Raw genomic sequence first — 21,493 nt, forward strand, 5'->3', positions numbered from 1 at the left:
CTTTCCTGCTCCCCCCACAAGATGGGGACCTTGCATCAGTAGAGACGACTCTCTGAGCACCAAAGTAATCAGTGTTACATGTCACTGATGACAAGGAGTTGATGGCAAAAGTATAGTAAAGCTAGTCAAATATTTTTTTAAACCGTGTTTTACAATTTTCTGTGTAAATGGCTGCTTTTAAAAGGAAAGAGTACACAAAGCCTGACTAGCAGGCCTGTGCCCCATCTTCACTGGAGGCATTTAAGGAGAACCAAACCGTCTCGCAATTATAACCCCAGGGAGCCTGCTGCATGCTGAGGAGACTCCTGCTTTGACAAGTAAATTATGACTCTTGATGAGAGGAGTACGGCGTTTTCAGAATGCAATGTTTGACAGCCAGGAAAATGCGGGTGGATACATACAACAACTTCCATCATCCACAGAGCCAGATGCAACAACCAAAAACACTTGTGTGCAATCATCAGGCTAATAATTATGGAGTGTGAGTGCTGGTCTGTATCTAACATGGCAGCAATGTTTTTTAATCTGTCCATTCAATGTGACCTGCCTTTGGAGGCAAATAAGAGGGTGTTGTGTCAAGATGGATCCCCTGCTTCTTTGATCATCCCTGAAGAGTGGGACTGTTTTCAAAGCATCTGTGGATAAATGAAGAAAAAGAAGAAAAAAAAGTTGTCAAATTGCAGTTGATGCAGACATAATTTTCATACATGTTAGCATAATGTTTTAAACATATCGGGTATCCAGCATAAACTCAAGTCATACTATAACATTAGCAAAACCCTTTTAAATATCTAAATCCTTACATGTACGATCACATAGCTCATGTCAACACACTTGATTAATTGATTATAAGCTTGGAATGATAGAGTGCATGATTTTCTGCAAATTTCCAAGACATAGTTATTAGTGGTTTAGCTTCAAATGATTTAGGCTGTTCAAGTTTTAACCTTATCAATGCTGCAAGACAATAACTTTTGAAAACAGTACATCATAAGAAATGCATGTTGAACAGCTATACGTCATTAGACAGATAGATTGTACTAATGAGCAAAGAACGCTTTATTCAAAATTGTAGAGTGTACAATATTTTAAAGAAAATACCAAATACCTAATTAAGCAAAATTTTGAAGAAATGTATTTACAGGAATAGTACGACATTTTGGGAAATATGCTCATCCAGCCTATGCTCATTTCTCATGTCTCATGTCATGTCAACAACTCAAAATTTTAACATACAATTAATTGTCTTAGAAATAATTGCGATTAACAATTTAATTGTCTCTTTCAATGTGATCGGTGCAATCCAGATAATGTAATAACACAAGAAAAACACCTCTTTATCATCATATACCATTATTGGTTTCTCAAATTAACATAAAACTGATAATTACCATCAGGCGTACCCCTAAGGACCTTAGCTAAACAATTGTGGTCAAAAAAAGAAACAGCAATACTTACAAAACAGTGCGGTTGGACAATTATGTAATTATAGGCCTACTGTAGAGCATCTATGAAGCTACAGCCAGCAGCAGGTTAACAAAGCTTAGCAGAGTGACTTTGGTTAATAACCCTACATACAACCCCAAATTGTTGCTTTTTACCCATGGTTGTTGTACAGACTAAACAACCAAGATATCAGATGAAAAGACCAAGATATAGCTAAATGTTAATTAGTCAGCTGTAGCTGTGCTGGAAGGCAGATTTTGTTACCTTTGGACAGAGCAAGACTAACGGTTTTCCCAGTCTTTGTGCTGAGCTAAGCTAACTGGCTCCTGGCAGTAGATTTGTATTTAGCTAATGCACATACATGAGAGTGGTATCAAACATCTTCAGGAACTTAAGAAAAGCATTCTTATTTTAAGTATTAGTATTAGCTGAGAGTTTGATGAGAAGCTCAAAAACACCCTCATGTTTATGCTTTAGCTAAACATGAAGCCATGTAGCCAGTTAGCTTAGCCTAATGTAGATAGGTAAAAAGATATAGCTAGACTTGATCTAAGGTAACAAAATACACCTACCTCTGAGGCACTGATAAACAGTTATTATACATCTAGTTGAAGCAGTAATAATGTTTTCACCCAACCCCTCTGCAAGACAGTGAAAAAGAGTATTGCCCAAATGTCTAATTATTGTTTTAAAATGATGCATTAGTCATTCAGGATATAGTATATTTTCTATCACGATTATGGCCTAAAAATGCATGGTATAATATTTTAATATTTTGGTTGTTGTCTGGTGTTGTGTTTGGTGGAGCAAGAAGTCATAGGATATGTAGTTGTTTTTTAAGAGATCTTATCAATACAAAACAGCATTGTCATGTTTCCTTAACCTTAGCTGAATGAACTAATGATCTAAAAGTGTATTAACACAAAGGTTAGATCATTTTAGACATGATGATTCAACAAGTACTAGCATGTAAAATGTGTTTTTTTAATGAACTTTGATCTCAACACCCATCATGCTCTTTCTTCTTTCCATTCAAGGCCATTCAGAAAAACAAAAATCACCACTATATTTGCAAGTTCAATGGTGAATCCTTGCTCCATATCCACACACAGTGACTGATAAAACCACTCTTGGGCACTCATTTCGGTTTTAGCTGGCATTAGTTCAGATTAAGGCAACATGGTAACCCTGATTTATCTTTATTTGGAGCCTTTTAAGGTTCTGAATGAGGCTTTTTGGGATATATGGATGGAGCATTTACATGCTCAACAATAGATGGAAACGGCACAGTCAATCATGTCTACAAATGTTGGAAACCGAATTACTGGGCTGTGTTAAAACAGAAGTTAATGGTTAGACTGATTTCTATTAAAGTCTGTGCACTCTCATTTGAATAATGGTGCTTCCAACAATATATTTTTTCCAGTACTTGACCCAGGAGGGAAATAAATGGGATTTCGCTTTAACACCTCCATTAATATTCAAGTGGCTTTAATACTCCAGGTTTATTTCTGACTCACCGTAATTAGCATGACAGTCTGTTGCTAGTTTATAATAAATCATGTTCTGATCGTGTGTATGGTTGTCACTGAAATAGACTTTGGCTCTCATTACGAAAAATACATAGCTATTGGGAGAAAAGAATAGCTAGATGTCGGAATTATGAAAAACAAAAATTGTTTTGTCATCAAATAGATAATTTTGTTCGTTTCAGGATCGTTGTAGCACAAAATTGGATTTTCTTGAATGTGAGTTGTCATTTTGAGCATGTTTCAATTATAAAGTGTATCTCGCTTTGGATGAAACTGTTTAATTTGACATCTGTTTTCTTCTTTTATGGCTATGACAAAAGACCACTCTGTCAATTTTTGCCTTTAATTATGTAAATCCCTTTGTTGTTACCAATTTCTAAAACAACACAAATTATAAGGGGTTTTATCGGCTGTAAATACTTTCTTTAATAATGGTTAATGAGTCATTTACTGCAGCTTTATAGATCAGTGCAAAGGGACACTTATATTGTCTTTTTAGCCATCGATTTAAATCAGTAAGTCTCCTAAAATAGACCAATTTGACAACTTTATATGTTCGTGTTAAAGGTGCTGTAGGTAGGATTGGGAAGATCCAGGACTTAGCCAAAAGGTTTGAACATCGACAGCTTCTCAGTTTCATCCTCCTTTCCGCTGATGCCAAAATGGTCTCCTAAGCCCCTCTCACCACAAGCGAGAATGAATACTTGTGCATGAGCAGTGACTGACACACAGTTAGACATACCCCCTGGCCCTGATTGGTGCATCTGAACAGGGAGCTGTGGATTTTTGCAAATCGCACGACAGGCTTTAGGTTGTTCCAGAGGAGCTGGATTTTATTTTTTAAATTACCTGCTTGATCCTATGTTCAATTTCAGCAAATATGACAGACAGAAAGTTTTATAAGGCTTACCTACTGCACCTTTAATAAGTTGCTAATGGATCCCTCAGCTCAGGAAATCGTAGGCAAAGGCCAAAGCGGCGTCTGGTGTAGTGGACAGATAGGTATGTGCATGATCGTGGCTGTAAAGGTCCATGCAGGTCCTTCGAGGGTGAAGATTTCCAGATCTGCCCCATCTCGGCCATTCCCGGCGGGTACATTTAGATAACGTTAGCCTTTCAGAATTAGATAGTCACCCAGCCATGGTCTCACACAGGCCCTCTGGAATCTGTACCCAAAATAGCTGAAGCACAAGGGAGGGTCAAAAAAGCACATAATGTTCCTACTGGGGTAAAGAGGTGGCCAGGTGTGCGAGAACAGAAGCTAAAAGTTCACCTGAACTTGAAAGTAGAATCAAGTGTTGATGTGTAAAATGAAGAAATCAGATAAGTTAGTGTTTAAGAATTTCAACAAAAAACTAGGAAAAAATACTTTTTTTGTGTTCCTCTGTGTGTTTTACTGTCTGATCTCACCCTGCCCACTCCTTTCCCGAGGAGGGAGGGGAGAAAGAGCGAGGAAGAGGAGACGATGCTGTATATGATGAATCCCCCTCTGGATTGCATTCCTTTTGGCTGAGTGCATCCAGTGGACCAGAGCCAGGTCTTGGAATCTAGCTAATGAGACACACCCCCCAAGGGCCCTGTGTCCTCCTATTGGCTGAGTAGCTGGCGGCTGGCAAAATGATTGGCTGGTTGAGTCCTGTGCAAGCAGCTTTCAGAGCATGTTTCAAAACTCAGTGTTCTTATGTAGTATGGCACACAGTAAATAAGCCAAATGAGCCAAGTGAAATCAATACTCAAAACTAACATTTCCAAAATTATACAAAAAAAAATAAAATAAAGGTTGATATGAAGAATATTTACTTTAATCTCTTTACCACATATTGAGATGTGATAACGTGCAGATTACATAATTATATTTCTATGAATGTGGCTTATTACTTTAAAACAAGACTTTTCAGTGGCCACATATTTACTCATACTGTGTCTAAAGCAATTGCATACACCAGCATCTAAAGCAGTTTTACTGCATTTGATTTTTTATGTATGTCAAGCTTCCGTTTTATAGCTGAATGTGTTACGATGCCTTCACAGTCAATCTTTTTCAGGGCTATAATTTATTCTGTTTTCAAGGTTCAATTGAACTGAAACACACCAAGAGATCCTCCAGTTATGATGGCTTATTTCCACTTGCTGAAAGAAAGAAATAAATACATATAGATTTTATTTATTCAGTGAGATATCTGAGGGGCAATGAAAGTGACATGTCATGTATCTTGCAGCATGAATAATATATAGTATTTTTAACCCAGAGCAAAAGGCAGAACCTCTCATCTGTAATGTCCTACAAATATTTTTAGTTGCATTGCATTTTTGACTGCGATAAACATAATCTGGACAATTAGTGAAACATCTTTATGAGCATTGACCGATGTTAAACATGTAAACATGAAAGGAAAATTATTTTTGCCATCAAGAGGTGCAAGAGAAGTTCAAGACAAGTTCAAGTACTACATTGCAGCAAAGGATGTCCAAAAGTTGGAGGTGCCGCCTTCTCACCCCACCTTTGACATTTTGCTTCTCTGTCTCAATGGCCTACTTGGAGCTGTGAGGCGAGTTCAGATAAAGGTCAGGATGCAAGAGGAGAGGATAATGAACATTTCTGGTTATAAGTAAGCATCCAATGATTAGCTCATGGTGGCAGATGCCTGAAGGGTGAAAAATGAAAGAAAGAGAGCAGCAGGAGGATGAAGAGGGAATGGCTACAACCAGGAGGGAAATCAAAGATGTGACTTTGGAATGTGGCCACCCTTTTTATATAGACACAAGACTCCCAGAGTGGAAACTCCCAGAGTGAAAGAGACCTAGTTGTTCTGCGTCTCTTTAAATAATCCATACATTGTAAATGAGTGTTAATTAACGAAAAGATCGACACAGCAGACTGAAGGATAGATTTACAGACCTGGGGTCAGCTGTGAGAGACAGAAAGCTGCTGTGTATTTTAATCCACACTTTAAGAGCAACATGCCTTTGAGTGTCGAATTGCATCGAGCAGAACACACTCGCATCTATGACCACTCCTGTCAGCTCCTCTCTTCCTTCTCCTCCCACATTACCATCTCACTCTTTCTCCTCGCTTTCACAGACTGTCAATTTCAATCACCTCACGCTCTCTGTTTGCTTTACCCATTTAATTGTCTGTCGTTGGCTCTGTCCTTATTTGGACAGTCATAGAGTCGGTGTGTACCATCATATTTTCCTATTTAATCAAAGCAAGATCAGATTATAACAGACGTGAAATTGTCTGAATGCCCAGCAGCAGGGGTTTTAGTTCACCGAAGATGAGCGCTCTCCACACACTGTCCCATTGGTACAGTAGGCCTATGTACTCTATGCTGTGTTTTTTTATTATTTAACGCGTGCAGGTGTAAACATTGTACAGATACATGCATAAAATCACACCCTTGGGCAATGTCTGTCTGTCTGTCTGTCTGTCTCTGTCTCTATTCCTCTCTCTCTCTCTCCAAAGCCAATGTTCTTTTATTTTTCCTCCAGGACTATATGGAAGCAATGTTTATACCATTTTGGGTTTATCTCGATTACACTTATGAAAATTTGATAGGCCATAAGAGAACAGGAGTTACAGCCCTGGATGGAGGTCCGGATCAGATTAAAGTTTAATTACGTGAGAATAAGGAAGTCAATCTAGGAAGGACTATTGTAGCTGTCAATACTCCGTTAGTTAATTACCACCCTGTGGATGATTTGTTATTAAAAATTATGCTGCAAATTTGACCATGCATCTCTCAAAGAAAAGATTTTAACAACAATAGACCATCCTACTTTTAGTAAATAAAGATACAAATTTGGCAAAAACATACAGTTAACTAGACAGTGGTGCAAAAACGGCTGGTCAAGTAGGTCTTTATGTATAAAGCTTTAAAAGTGATCTAATACGTACCATTTTCAGGTTCAAACGTGTATGTTTTGTTTGTACTAGAACATCTTTACATCCTTTAATGTAAAAAAAAACAAAAAAAACGCTATCTTTCTCATACTGCCCCTGGCTGCTGCGCCTGTACTCACCCTCTGTCTGAGATGCTCTGTAGGAAGGCCTGTCTCTTTTAGCCCCCCTCCTGAAAAAGCCCCGTCTGCTCTGATTGGTCAGCATGTTTCAACTACATGTCGCTACACTGACAATGTTAACACTTATAGAAACAACTGTTGAAACTGGAGCGTTCAGAACAGGTGAAAATCTGAAAGTTTTAGCTCACAAGGATTTCTCTGAAATACGTTTACTTGTTTTTTAAAGCTCTCGTTTAATATGAACATCTGACATAACATTATGGCTATACGCAAAAGCATAAAAGTTCACCTTTAAAGCCTGCATGTTGTAGCCTGTGGAAAGCATGCAGAAGTAGGCCCTTGTGGTTACTGTACCATTGCGGTGACTCAAATTGTGTCCTAGTCTGTCATATTAGGTCTACAGTTGGTTCAGCGGTGTGTGAGTCACATGTAGCAGATTAGGTTATTTTATTCACCATAAACCTGGCCTGCAGTTTATTCTTTTCTAGTAAACTTACATTTCTTCTGTCAATCCCAGTCTGGAGTGAGATTTGTCTTGGTTGTAGAATCTGTTGCTTATAAAAGATACACAACTACCTTTGTCATCCCATGTATGTGCAAAGGAGGTAAAAATGTAGTTTATACTGTGTAGATCCAACATACTATGTGTTTGTGTACTGCTGCAAGGCCCCTAAAGCCCGTGAGCAAGGCAAAGACTCTGCAAGTAAGTAGGCCCACATCATAAAAGATTCAGACAGTGGCATATGGTGTGCCAGGCTGCGTTAAACGCAAGGTAGCTGCAGCTTATACACCCATAAATCCATATCCATTACTGCCATTTCTGTTGTTTTTTTTAAAGACCGAGGTCAATAGTTCACATCCTGATCAGAGAGAAGAAACCCCCTTACCATGGCAACATCTGCTTCTGTTGCCTTGGCAACTGGCTAAAAGGCAAAAAACACCTCAAAATATTCTAATACAATACTTCCAAATCTGCGTACAGATACGTTGATGGAAAAATGGCTACAGATAAAGAGAGAAAGAAAAAGAGAGTGAACTATTTTTTTATAGCTTTTTTTATTGCTAGTGCTTTTTAATGCGTTTTGACGCAAACTTAAGAGCAGGGCTCCTTTTTCAGGAGCCCTGCAGGTCTCGGCCCTCAATCCTCTCACACACCTGGACTATTACAAGTGTTCTTCCAACATATCGGAACACATCTTATTCACCTGTACCTGAGGAACTGAGCCCAGAGGTGAGCTCTGTGAAGCTTTATGTTTTCATCTCTGTGCAGCACGGTGCATAAAGGAACAACAGCGATGTAAAGTAGTCGTATACATTAAAGCTCGAGTAATATATTAAATTAATTTTAATTCCCTAACTTGCTACAGTTCAAAGCTAAAGAAAAAATAAATATATATGAATAAACACACACGTATATATAATTAAACTTATTGTGATTTTCATTTTGGCCAAAATTATGACGCCCTACCTTTGAGTTTACATTACTTTGTCACACAGACTATTCTAGAACATCATTTTCCAAAAGATGCGTTTTGAAGTCTGTCAAAAGACATCTAATATCTTCTAAATGTGTATTTAGATGATGTAGTACAGGACCATTTATTTATTTATAAAAGAAAATAGAGGCATCATTAATGAAAAATAAACTCACAGCATATCTGTAACATAAGAGATTCATGCTGCAAGTGTGTATCTTATCTGTGAATGCATGAGGAAAAGGTAGTAAACTAGTGGGCCTTTAGCATGACGTAGTAAGTGTAGTTGTTACATCAATTTTAAATGTAACTTCAAAGTGTATTTTTTACGCAACAACCTTGGCCTCGAGTCAAACCTTGCACACCAAATGACATCTCAGAAATATAAAAGAAGGGGAAGACACATCCAGGAAATATATTTACTCAGTCATGAACTTTCTGCGACCTCATTATGGTTGTATTCTGCCTCAACACGTGTTAACCTTCGTTTTACTGATTTACTGTAAGGCACACACTCACCTTCTGGCTGTTTTAAAAGGGACACACGCACTTACGCACACTTTTTTTTGCTGCAGCCAAAGGGCAACTGGTGTGTACCCACCCCAGGAAAGCCAATTTAAGTAAAAATTGACCACTATACATGAAATCTGAATAAGAATAAAGGGAAGATACAGTAACTACAATGCTATAGACCTTTTTTTCCCCATAGTACACATGGCATCTTGATGTGGATCTGTTTTCAGTATTTAGTTTTATTCATGTTTTATTTAAACCTCTGTTCTTCTCCCCTCAGCTTGTTTGAAAAGAAATATTAGCATATCTCCACTGGCAAACAAATTGAGCTATTACACAAATGAATACTTAAATTAGCTGGAGATTTTTTTTTCCCTTCACAAACTGCGTTCAAATTTAAAATTAATTTCCCTAAATCGTTTTTTTTTAATTAACAAGAGGGTTAATGCAGGGCTATTAGAAAAATATTTTTCTCACCATCACATTAATTTAATTTCATGTTGAATCGTACGCACCCGATATTGGAATAATAACAGTAATAATGATGATGATGACAAAAAAGGCACCAATTAGCATGCTCATTTGTGGTTCTGATTGTGTGATGAATAATTCATAAAATCAGAGTTAACAAGAAGGAGAATGACGAGATCAGCTTGCCCACTGAGGAGGGCTCGGAGTCACTGCTGCCTTTTCTTAGATGACACACAGTCAGTCTACTGCTGCTTGGTGGATACAGCTGCACAAATCAGGTACTTTTAACTCTTACAAATATAGTCATTTATTCTGATCCTATTACAATTGTGTAATTTTATTTATTTTAAAATACAATTTAAAAAATTGCCTAGTTTTTCACAAATGACAATTTAAAGTCATACTTTTGTACATCAAAATGGCATCTTAAAAAAATACCTTATTTCTAGAAATACTACTTTTTGGGGGTTACACCCTATTTGCTTTGAAAGAAATTATAACAATTGTATTAAAAAAAATGAAGTTCGAATTAAATGTATGTATTTCATGCATGCTACAGTTTGTTAATATTTTATTAATTGCAATAAAAAAATGTAAAAATGTAAACCTTTTTAGAGGCTATTTAATCAAGTGGGATTTCAAAGTTGATTAAATTAAATTTCCCTTCAGATGCAAAAATAAAAAGAAAGAAAATGCAAAGATTTAAAAAAAAAATGCCTTCAATATTTCTACTCTTCATTCAGCACATTCATCACACAGACATACTTACTTAATTACTAACACCATAAACATGGGGAGATCCTGCCTGAACCCGACAGACTCTGGGACCCAGAAGCTTCAGCGTGGTCGGGTCCCTGTGCGCGGTGCATTCACAGTTCACAGGCATCTCGACCTAAATGCGATGTGACGGGAGAACCTTTACTGAAACAAACGGGAATATAGTATCAGAGAAGGCTGACCGAGCCGTGAACCGAGGCCCTAACACAGAGCAAATTAACATCAGCAAAAATAGCTCAGAGTTTTCAGATCAGTTATGTGCCAGGCAGCAAACGCATCAAGCGCTGTCAGGTCATTTTAGCCTGCGGATGTCTCACAAAACAGGACAATTTGAGGGGGCTCTTTTGGCCGGGCGTCACCCTTGATCTCTGACCAGCTCCTGAGGAGCTGCTGTTTGGTGTCCTGCGGACAAACAAGCTTTCAGTCATATCATCCATCATGAGATCTCTTTCTAGACTCTTCGTCTGAGCTGAGCAGTCTAATGATGCCACTCTGCCCAGCCAGCTGAAAGAATAGAGGGGAAAGGCTGACTTCTATGAATGCAGTTTGATTTTAAGGCCACTAAAGGGCTTCTCCCTGCATCCCTGCTAACCTGAATCCAGTTGGAATCTGGTTGGTGGTGTAAGGTCAACTCCTCAAATCCATGACAGTGATGTATAGCTGTCGTAACAAAGCTTCTGTTTCTGACTTACTGACAGTCCATCAGAGAGCATCAGTCTGGACAGGTTTAAGTCAGATGCCAGTAGTGGACTATAAAGAAACTGGGCCTACATGTATAGCGTCAACCAGGCTTAGCTGCGTAAGACCACATTAACAAGGTTAAAATAACTTTAAACACACACACAACCTGGACTTTAAAGTGAAGTCAACGCTTAAAGACCACTGCAAATTGAGTCTTATTAAAGATTAAAGAGTAGTTAATAATCAGTGTGTGTACAAACAAGGAGTTTGTAAGCATGAGCAGATAATGTATGTGGTTCTTTCTGCAAGCCTGTTTTGAGCCACACATCTGTCTTCCTAAAGTACCCCCTAATAAGCAGACAAAAAAAACAAATCATTGCCTATAAGTTGCCAAAAATCATGCCATACAATCCTTTTGACAGCATAGAGAACAGTACTGCCAGCCCCCTAGCTGTGAGCAAGACTAAGACTGATCCAAGTCAGTGAGATGTCAAAAAACAAAAACAAAACTCTTGACTGAAATTGAGGTCTACAGCATAGAATGCACCATGTGTGTGTATTACTACACACAAAAATCAGAAAGGCAAATTCCTTTTACACTCTGGATTCAAGAGCTAAACCATCTTTCCAAACTCCAGTTACACAATTTCAGACATGTAGTGGAATAATTAAGTCCTGGGGATCAATATAAGGGCGGGAATCAGATAATAAAAAGAACTATGGAGACTGAAACTGTAGTTGATTAAGCCAATATTACTTCTAGAGTAGTATTAAAGAACTGGGACAAAATAACAAGTGGTGGATTAATGAAAACATGGTAAGTGAATCCTTCTTCTACTCCCTTGTCTTTATAATCTTTCTTTCTCTCTCCCTTGGGCAGACCTCGGTCTGGTATTGAGCACTTTAACTGTGCAAACAGCTGGATATCTGAGCTGCAAACATAAACCTTCATTCCAATATGTGTGTGTGTGTGTGTGTGTATGTGTAAATCTTGATTTAATCTGAAACTGGCAGCTGTAGCATAGGTAGAAATTAAATCTTGATATTTTGAAATTGTTTCCTCCTTGCATCTACTATGATTTGGGGCACAAAGCTCTAGGGTCCTGGAATAAGCATCGAGATGTAAATTAGGTTTCTAGGTTTTGTATTTAGACCAGCAAATTCAACAACAACTAAATACTGCAGGGGTAGTGCTAAATCCCAGATCTAGCACTAAAAGGAATACAATTTTTTTGGTGTTTTTAGAGAATGAACTACAGTAATCAAACCAAAAATAGGGAAAGACACACATGCGGAGGAAGAAAAAAACAGATAGGAGGTGAGAGATAGTCACCCCGCTCCCTCCCTTCGCTGCTTCACAGCCCATTAGGTCAGAGCAGAGCAAGGAGCGTGGCTCTTTGGCTGGCGGTGTATAATGGGTGAGGACACAGCTGAGGGAAGGACCTCAGAGGTTTTTAAAAGCCTGTGTTGCTTGTGTGGGTGAGGTGAGATGTCATTTCCTCTCACTGCCTAAGAGCACTTTTGCAGTGATATAAAAGCATGCAGTTCCTCGGCAGCTGCTGACGGGTAGCAGGTAGACAAAGAGGAGGAAGATACTACCATCTGTATGCCTTATCCAAATGTGTGCATATTGAGCCATTATTGATGAGAATCTTACAGCACCAACAATATCTGTGTATGTATTTATATTTGCATATGTGCTGGGTTTCCTTCTGCCTATAAATGCAGATGCTGTACAGTTCATCCTAAACTGTACCTCTGAATGTCTCCAGGGTATTTTACACTTCTTTTAAAACTCCTGGAGTCCTCTCAGTATCTGTTCTCCTCTCCTCAAACATTATCTGAGGTGAGAGGACACCTGGTAACCAGAGGAGCCAGACTCTGGTCCGAAGTGTGATTTGACCCTCATTTCTTACGCTCACAGATTTCTTTTCACACTTCGATCACAATGGTTAAGGCGACCCAAGGTCAAAAGTGGCGACACCTTAACCCAACCCAGAGATGCAACACTGAGCATGCTCACGACTTAGCTCTATGGGTCATATCTCCCTCCCTCGGGGCGTACGGACACAATCAAAGCTCATGAAGGCAACACTTGAACGTCAACACTTGATGAAGATAGACAGATCAACGCTCGAAGGCGCACATTTATCGCATCCACACATTTTTTTAAACACAAGAGAACATGCACACGTGCACACACGCACACGTCAATGTATATACAGTATATGAATGACAACAAGGAAACAACTGTATGGATGGGTTCAAAAAACACATCTGCCGTTGTCAGAGATACAAAAACCCACACACATTAGCTGTAAGAGCAGACTAACACAGAACAGTAGGTGTCTGAAAATGCAGGGAGAGCCCAAACATGCCAGACGAGATCAACATCTGCTGCTCTGTGCCTTACCCTGTACCCCAGGTAAGAGGAGATGGACAGGAAGGGTGGCAGACCTTAGTTTCGGCACTGTGGGGGATGCCAGGGGAGATGAGGATCACACACACACACACACACACACACACACACACACACACACACAAAGCCGACAGACACACACATTCACACACTTATATTATGTGCGATTGCGGAAATAACAAATGGGATTGTTTCTTCTTGCTGCATCTGAGTCCCTGTCACCACTCGGCAGGCAGCAGTTTAAATCAACAACAAACAGCAGACAGACAAAGTTAGCAAATAGCTAGTAAACATAGTGGAGCATTCAGCAGCTAAAGCGCCAGAAATTTCCCTCAGGTGTGTGTGGATACAAAACAGAGCTAAAAGAAAAGGGGATGTTGGATTTGAATCGTCAGTTTGCCAGAAACACGGGTCTAAATAGATGCTGCTCTGTGTCTACTGGATGTAACAGTTTGCCAACAACAAATATGTCAGTGTTTTATTAACAGCTTGTTTGCCCTGCAGTCAATGCAGCTTTAAGTAACAGAGATGTTGCACTATGTGTCTTGCATCAAAAATGTACAAATGTAATGTACATATCTATATAAAACTAAAAGAGTCTTATTTTAATATAGTGGAGATGTATTGCAAATTTATTTTGAGTGCTCCGTCAAAACATCTTCCAGGTAAAAGGAGTGAAAACACCAGCAATCACAAATAAACCTTTCACTGCATTCAAACTGAGTCAGTAGAGAGACATTGGATAAATTTATCTCAAGCTTTACATTTTTAAAAAGCTTTATTGGAGTTCGTTTTGAATGAGAGAACTTTGGTTGAACTAATGTCCTTGTTGTTCTGTAGCCCAAATCAGCATTTTAACCTCAAAACTGGGTTGATTGATTTTGACATCTGCTGAATAGCTAATTCTCTCCAACTTCTTGAACTAAAGAACCCTTTTCATAATCAACTTAATAGAAGAATAAAAGGCTTGTTGTCAAGCAAAAAAAGAAAAAGGCTGTCTTTTTTTGATGAACAATTTTTTACCTTTTAAAATACTATGATAAATTAACTACTTTTCCTTTACCTAATTACTTGTACACCAGGAAGCCAATAATTATCAAATCTTGGGTTTTGATTCACGTGGTAATTAAGCATTTAAAGTCTTTGGGGTTAGGTTTAGTTCTATTTCAGTTTCAGCAGAGTTTCATAAAACACTCAGCATATCCTGCATCAATAATACAGTGATCAACATGCTATACACAAGGTATGAGGCTACATCCCATTAGTCTTGTCGGTCCAAATGGATTTCAATGTTTCTCCTGTAGCTGCCATAATGCTGAATTATTTAAGGTGGTAATTAGGCGAGTGTGGCTGCAGGATGTCTCTGGAGAGCAAAGTCACTGTCAGAGCATTGTTTGTTTTTTAGGGGGAAGATCATCAGATTAGCTGTCTATTCATCTGTTTGAAGGACAAACTTCCCTCCACTCAAATCCCAACCCACCCCCCTGCTTATTGGATTTATTTTGGTCTAAATCCAAAAGCTTCATAACCCAGCACAATACAAGCACTTAAATTGGAAAGATGAAAAACTTTAGGCAAACCCTTTTTAGCCTTTGCCTGTGCATTGTTAATTTCCTATCGTATCATGTTTATCTTGTACACATTATTAGGTGGCTGACTGTACCAAAGCTGTCGTGGTATCGCTGTCCCAATGGCATGAGCATGTTTACGTTGTCTCTACTAACACTACATTTTATGAATATAAGCAGGATGCGTGAAACTAGAACAATGGCTTTTGTGGTGAGTTGCCCTGCTGATGAACCGGGAGGAGCCAATGCTCCGTGACCTGGATAGAAGAGGAGAGACCACCGTTTTAAAAAGGGTCACAATGTCAGTTGCAACACACATACGTGAAAAGGGAAAACGATCACTCACTCACACAAACGCACACACACTCGCATGTATGACAAACTGCACACACGTGCAGTGTAAGCACATACAGGACACCCTGGCTATAGCGCATGTCATGGTGGTTGTGTATCAGTTTGTCTCTCAAAGCTTGATGTTCATTTGCAGGTTAATAGTGCAAAGCAGAGAGGATAACTGCTGCTGTCCAAGCGCAATCTCCTGACAGAAATGGATTGGATGTGTGCAAAGTTGACCTTGTTAATGGTGTTGGGTGAGCGGGTGATCTTTGCAGCTTGACACACAACCAGAGTGTGAGTTCACACAGCAGCTGAATCAGTAAACTATGAGGTCACAGCAAAGTTCAGAAGGTTTGCGCTAGGGTTGGGCAAAATAAAGAAAATCAGCTATCACGATATTATAGACCAAATACCTCAATGACGATATAGCTACTATATTGTAGGGTTGACAATCGGTGCTTTAACAAAATATTTTAGATAAATAATCATCTATATATGTGGATATAATTGATAAGTGGTTAAAGGCAAATACAAGAACAGCTTGATCAGTCTGGTAAGTTTACATTACTTTAGTGTAATGCAGCCTTTAAAAAGCCAGGAAAAGACTATTACAATTTTATATTATTATTACAATATCCAAAATCTAAGAAGGTATCTGGACTGTCACAATATTGATATAATATTAATATATTGCCTAACCCTCATTCATGTGGTGAAGTCATTTTCTTATCAAGGTTACAGTCCTGAAGGTTACTACTGTATAATCTCATTACTTATAAACATGCTTTCAAATCAAAGTACTGGAGGTGCTTTGATGGCCTGGTGGTGTAAAATGATACATTATACTGTGACTGAACACCCCTGGTGCACATCTGGTCGGAAAAACCTACAGCACGTTGCACATCATTCCCTTCCTCTCTCTTTCCTTGTTTCCTGTCTCCTCCCAACTTACATATAAAAGGTGTAAAAAGCCCAGAAAAAAAACTCAGCGTATCGCATCATGTATCACACCTTTTGCGGATATTACCCCTAAACATAGTAAATTAGGAAAGCATTCATATCATCTTACAACGTTTTATTTTAAAACCTGGGTAGCACTTTATAATTCAGGGTTAATAAGTTGTAACTAATGACTTAAATGTCAGTAAAATCTTAAAATAATCGGTCAAACATCATTTTATTCTCATTCCAGCTTTGTCTTTTCAGTTCTTTTGTTCATCAAGTAGACCACCAAAATGGACCATTTAACCTCTGAGCTTCTGGAAAATTGCTACAGGAAATCTGACTTTACAATTTTACAATTTAAGACTTGATGTGCTGGATTAACATGACAACATATAATGTGGACCTCATAGAAATTGAGAAACCTGTGATTTAACATGTTTCTCAAGTAGTGGCAGTAGTGGACTTAAGGCTAAAGAAGCGAGCTTGTGACGGGGAGGTTGTTGGTCCAATCCCCAGACCAACAGGATAAAATCTGGGTGGGGAAAGTGAAAGTTACCAGCAAGGTCCTTAACCCTAACCACTCCAGTGGTTGTACCGGGCAGATTCCAGGTATGGATGTGTAACTGTGTGAAAGTGATCAGGATCAGTTCCTGTAAAAGAGAGGCTGCCTCTTAGTGAACCTTCCCTTAATAAATAAAAGGTAACAAAATAAATAAAGTAACTTGTCCAACTAGACAATTGCTAGAAAGTGCTACCAAAATGGTGAAAATCATTTTTATCGACATTTGCTTTAAGTATTTTCCGCTGAACTATGCATTTCTGAATTGTCCAGGCGGTCGTAGCGGTCAATGTGGTATACAGCAACTATGTTACAGTGCAACAGTCCTCAATGAATATTTCATCTTATGGTTTTAGTTGGTAGTGGAAGCTGGTGGGAGTCTCAACTCAAATTCTCTCGACAGGTCATGCTAATTTATACAATTAATCCTGTAGATCCGGAGGCAATTATACTGTATGTCAAGTTAAACTAGTTACCTTTTTAAATTAGTTACCTTGCTAAACAAGTAACTTGCCCTGAAGAGACTTTTACTTGTATCTGGTTTAGTCAAACATCTGTTAAAGATTAACAAATTACGGCAAATTGATGCTTGATGTTAGAGTACAGCCTATAGCAGGACAGCTTGGAAGATGTGACAACCGCCAGATGGACTAAATCCTCCTAAGGTTTGAGGAGACTTGCTGTGTTCTTGAGAGTAATCACAACCTAAAAAGAAATAAAACTGGACAGGTCCGCCATGAACTAGTTTAAGGCTTTGCTATCTCTTCCCAAGCATAGGCAAACAATATACACACATTGGTCCTCATTTCTCAACCTAACATAGAAACCAGCGCAGATATGAGGGCAGAGATCCTCTTACGACAGGCTTCATGTGGAATTTATGAAACGTTCGAATCACACCGATCAGAGCCTAAGAATTGTCGTACATTGATAAATGCAACGACTAGCAACGGTCGTAATTTAAATATCATGCCCCAATATGTTCTCGGTTTTGAGGCCTTGCCCCTACTATTTACGACACAGCCAGACGTATTACGGCTAAGAAGCGACACTATTCAGAGGTGAAGATCAAAACCCTGACATCTCAGTTTAATTTGCAGTAAAGTGTGTTTTGGTTTGGGTTTTTTATATTTTTTATCATGGTAGTTTGTTTTCCTGTGTTTCTTTCTCAGCCTGGTTCTGTCATGTCTTGTGATTATTGTATGGTATTTCCGGCTCATGTCTTGTTTTTCGTGTTGTGTTCTCCCATGTCTGTATGTTCTGTTTACTGTTTTATTTTGAAGTCTGGTTTCTGTCTCGTCTTGCCTTTAGTTTTACTTCCTTGGTTTTCCCGCCCTTTGTGATTACCTGATGTTTTCGACCGGTTTCCCAGCCCCCCTGTTGCCTGCCTCTTGGCATCTCATTACCCTGTGTATTTAGTGTCTGTGCTCCCCTTGTTGCTTGTCAGATCGTTTTGTCAGTCTGTGTGTCCGTCATGTGGTGTTCCTGTCGGTATGTTCTTCATTTGTATCCTCCCTGTGATTCGTCTTCCCAACGTCTTTGTTCCCGTTTATCTTTGTTTTCTCCTTAGACTTTTTGAGATTTGATTTTTGGACTTTGTTTTTGTATTATTGGATCCCCGTTCTTGTTTGGACTTTTTTGCTATTAAATTTCCTCCAAATTATTCTCTTTTTCGCAACCTACGCTCATGTTCAAGTTGATAAATGCAGAGCTTTGCGTAGGTTCCGACGTCCGCCAGTCCAACGCCTGTTTTAGGTCGTACCCACGTTTCATGAATGATGGCCATTATGTCTTTTCTATTTCCCTCTACATTCAAAATGCTGACCTTTTTAAGGCCTCCCTCTTTCGTCTTTTCACTATCTCAGTCCTTTAACATGTTTTTTGTTCTTCTTCCCTCGGGTTGTTTCTGCTCAACTGTGAGGATTAAAAGAGGTGGAAAAAAGCTAGGGATCATGGGAAGGTGTGATGGCAGGATGTCTGTCAGGACCTCAGGGATGAAAAAGTATGGCATCGGGAAAGGACAGGAGAGAGAGAGAGAAAAAAAAAAAAATCCTTTCCTTACTCCTCTCTCAGCAATGATTAAGGGAGTAACACCTTCAATAATTGTATGGAGAATCTAGATGTCCACTGGCTCAGCTGTTCATAAATGTGCTTTCCGCCATATAAAACACTACATACATGACTTACAGATTGATCTGGTCACAGAGGCGTTTGTCATGTTGCGCGCTCCACGTGGTATAACTGCACACATAAGCTCCTAATTCATCTGCTTTGTCTCCTCTCCTTCATCCTATTATCCCCCATCCATCACCTCAGTCCTTGCCCTAAACAGGCCCTGGTACAGCACTGCGCCTGTGTGCGGCGCTACTGAGTGAGGTCGCCGTGCGGTCACTGCGCAAAGCCTGGTCGCATTGTGACTCAGAGCTGCAGAATGTGCCATGGTGCATTAGCGCGCTGCCGCCTGGCTGAGCCTGAGGCACAGAGAGAGAGAAAGAGAGAGAGAGAGAGAGAGAAAAGAGCAGGCAAAAGGGAAAAGAGATGGGAGGAGCTTGGCGATTGAGTAAAAGGCAAAAGGATGGGGAAGCAAAAAAGGGAGGTGGACTATAAGAGGATAAGAAGAGAGAGGGAGGAGGTAGAAGGAGGAAAGTGAAGGCATCAGCGCACTTACACCAGCAGAGTTCAGAAGCCCCAGGGGCACAGGGTCCCTGTAAGGTGGCTCATCAAATATGAAGGCATATCAAGGTTGTGTGTTCACTCTGGTGTCTACTCCTTTTCTTCTCATTCTCTGTTTTCTCTCTTTTCCACAGTCTCCCTTCTTGATTCTCTCCTCAATCACTTTCTTACAGCTTTTGCCCTCCGTCACTTTAGTCTCTTCTAGAAACTCACTTTTCAACTCAACTCAAATTTCTTTTCCATAAGAAACCACTTGTTAAAAAACGGTTTTCTGACTCTACAAAGGCAGCAGAAAATATGGACAAACTATTTTAATTTTAACATTAAAGTTATACTTCGATAGCGCTTAATCAGACCAAGAGTGCAGAGCCTTTTCCAAACACACAGAGCAGTAAAGACCCCATAGAGTGAAGCTAAGTCCTGACGAAAAACTAAACCGAGTGTCTCTTAGTAGCCAATGTCCCTGGTTTACTACTGTCAAAAAGGTAAAATAAAGAGAACAATATCTTTAGAAATAAATAAATAACCTCAAATGGACAGAGAAGATTTTAAACCTAACAGAAAAAAAAATATTTATAGAACAAACAACACTGAATGGATTATTTCCATTGCATGTGCACTGAGACCTGTTAAACCAAAACAGAAGGAGCAATACAGCGTAGACATACACATGGATAGCTAAAAAATGCATACAGTTGATACGCCACTTGGCTTCAGGAAAGTGGCGTGTTATCAAAGTTAAATAACGTACACCAAGCCTTGATACCAAGTTGGGACGACGACCAATGGGAGAGTCCATCTATGGCTGCTCGGACATGATCTCACTTTCACCCTTGCCCTAAGCCGGTTTAGACAGCTCATTTGGCCCATTGCAACTCTGAACCAACTGGATGTGATATAGCAAACACACACACGCACATGCACGCACACGCGCGCGCACACACACTTTTGTTTTAATGCATTGAGCATTTCAGAGTAAGACAGATAGATTTAGAAGTTCAATCTTTGAACTTAGAGTAAAAACACTCACATAATCAGTTACTCTAATCTACACTTCTTGCAAACTATAGGCTACAAACATCATATGGCAGAAAGCTTTTAAGAGGAGGATCCACTATCACACTGACTGAATTTGGCAGTAGACGGACAATCAAAGACACACACACAAATGTTCACACACTAAACTGTTGGAAGTAAGAGGTTGTGTCAGGGGCCGTTGTCCAGGGACTTGTGCTGAAAGTCAAACACGAAAGAGCTCTACATCGAAGGCCCCGTACCGCCTCCATGACATGTGACCGAGGTCAAAGAAAGTCGCTGAGGCCGCAGTGGGGCCTCGCTCTTACGATAAACCGATATATACTCACAGGCACACACAAGGACTGTACACGTGCACGCACCCGGTTCACTTGTACTCACTCTTTCTGCCCACGCACAGGCGTGTGTCATTGAAGTAGCAATGTGGCAGTGTTGTGATAAAGGCGAAGGCTCTGGGGGGAGTGTGGAGCAGAAAGCCAGGAGTTCATGGCCCGTCCTTGATCCCTCCACAAGACCTTTTCAGCTGTGAGTGACAGAGAATGACATGATAAAAAGGGAAAGTCATAAATTAAACAGCTGAATGATAATTATATGGCTGCACAAAAGCTGCAGGATTGAATATTAAGCCAGTTAAGTGAAATAGAAGAATTATACTGTATTTTGATAGCATAGAATGATCATTTGTAAGAAAAAAGCTAGAATGTGGACATAGAGGTTAAAGATTTTTGACAAACTAAAAAAAAAGAAAACTATGTCGTTCATTCATTGTGAAGATAAGGAAGGTGACGATGGTGGTTGTTGTAACTGTCAATGTTTCCATCACCACTAGTAGTCGGATATCTGGTTTCTCATTTGTTCCTTTTTATTTTATTCCTTTTTTATGTGTTTGCTTTGGTGTAATAAAGTAATGTAATAATAGGTATTTTCAGTGAAAAATGAGAAAAAGTGAAGGCAACTTTAAATAGTAAGAGGGATAATTTAATTTCATAATTTAAAACTGGGTTTAGGATGTTTGATGTTGCATAGATAGAATGGGTACA

The sequence above is a fragment of the Etheostoma cragini genome, chromosome 19, assembly GCF_013103735.1.
Source record: "Etheostoma cragini isolate CJK2018 chromosome 19, CSU_Ecrag_1.0, whole genome shotgun sequence".
NCBI classification, from domain to species: Eukaryota; Metazoa; Chordata; class Actinopteri; order Perciformes; family Percidae; genus Etheostoma; species Etheostoma cragini.